This window comes from Arachis hypogaea, chromosome 19 (assembly GCF_003086295.3).
Source record: "Arachis hypogaea cultivar Tifrunner chromosome 19, arahy.Tifrunner.gnm2.J5K5, whole genome shotgun sequence".
Taxonomy (NCBI): Eukaryota; Viridiplantae; Streptophyta; class Magnoliopsida; order Fabales; family Fabaceae; genus Arachis; species Arachis hypogaea.
Window position 1 is genome coordinate 84,473,677 of NC_092054.1, and position 1,645 is coordinate 84,475,321.

At 33.0% G+C, this 1,645-nt stretch overlaps 1 non-coding gene across 1 annotated transcript; it reads left to right on the top strand.

Annotated features, from left to right (window-relative positions):
• The first annotated feature begins 349 nt into the window (after nt 1–349).
• On the top strand, nt 350–457 carry LOC112780720 (small nucleolar RNA R71). The gene has a single exon (XR_003191537.1). It is a non-coding gene; the product is annotated as a small nucleolar RNA R71 (small nucleolar RNA).
• Nucleotides 458–1,645: the final 1,188 nt, after the last annotated feature.

Here is a 1,645-nt window from a genome sequence, read left to right on the forward strand (position 1 = left end):
CATAAGCTTCTTCTTCAGGAGAAGCCTCTTGAGTACTGTTGGATGCAGCTTGCATTCCATTCAGACTCTGAGAAATTATATTGACTTGCTGAGTCAATATTTTGTTCTGAGCCAATATGGCATTCAGAGTATCAACTTCAAGAACTCCCTTCTTCATAGGCGTCCCATTACTCACAGGATTCCTTTCAGAAGTGTACATGAACTGGTTATTAGCAACCATGTCAATGAGTTCTTGAGCTTCTGCAGGTGTTTTCTTTAGGTGAATGGATCCACCTGCAGAAGTGTCCAGTGACATCTTTGATAGCTCAGATAAACCATCATAGAATATATCCAGGATGGTCCATTCTGAAAGCATGTCAGAAGGACACTTTTTGGTCAACTGTTTGTATCTTTCCCAAGCTTCATAGAGGGATTCACCTTCTTTCTGTCTGAAGGTTTGAACATCAGCTCTAAGCTTGCTCAGCTTTTGAGGAGGAAAGTACTTGGCTAAGAAATCCGTGACCAGCTTATCCCAAGAGTTCAGGCTGTCTTTGGGTTGAGAATCCAACCATAATCTAGCTCTGTCTCTTACAGCAAAAGGGAAAAGCATGAGCCTGTAGACTTCAGGATCTACTCCATTAGTCTTAATAGTATTACATATCTGCAAGAATTCAGTTAAGAACTGAAAAGGATCTTCAGATGGAAGTCCATGAAACTTGCAGTTCTGCTGCATCAGAGAAACTAATTGAGGTTTCAGCTCAAATTTGTTTGCTCCAATGGTAGGAATGGAGATGCTTCTTCCATGTAAATTGGAATTAGGTGCAGTAAAGTCACCAAGCATCCTCCTTGCATTATTATTATTTTCGGCTGCCATCTCCTCTTCTTGTTTGAAAATTCCTAACAGGTGCTTACTGGTTTGTTGTAATTCAGAGTCCTTTCAGGTTCTGGATCTGCTTCAACAAGAATATTCTTGTCCTTGCTCCTGCTCATATGACAAAGAAGAAGGCACAGAAAAATAATAATAATAGAGATCCCCTTTTTTTTCTTTTTTTTTTTTTGAATGAGGGAGAGATGTTAGTAGATGAATAAAAAAAATAGAAGGAGATGAGAGAGAAGAGAATTTTCGAAAATAATTTTTGAAAAAGAGTTAGTGATTTTTGAAAATAGTTTTTGAAAAATGTTAGTAATTTTCGAAAATTAAGATTTAAAAATTAAAATAATTAATAAATTAAAAAGAAATTTTGAAAAAGGGGAAGATATTTTCGAAAATGAGAGAGAGAGAGTTAGTTAGGTAGTTTTGAAAAAGTTAAGAAACAAACAAAAAGTTAGTTAGTTAGTTGAAACAAATTTTGAAAAGATAAGAAGTTAGGAAGTTAGAAAAGATATTTTGAAAAGATATTTTTGAAAAAGATAAGATAGGAAGATATTTTTAGAAACTAATTTTGCAAAAGATTTGATTTTTAAAATCTCAATTAATGGCTTGATTCACAAGAAATCACAAGATATGATTCTAGAACTTAAAGTTTGAATCTTTCTTAACAAGCAAGTAACAAACTTCAAATTTTTGAATCAAAACATTAATTGATTATGTTATTTTCGAAAATTTTGATATAAAATAAGAAAAAGATTTTTGAAAAATATTTTTGGAATTTTTGAAAATAACTAA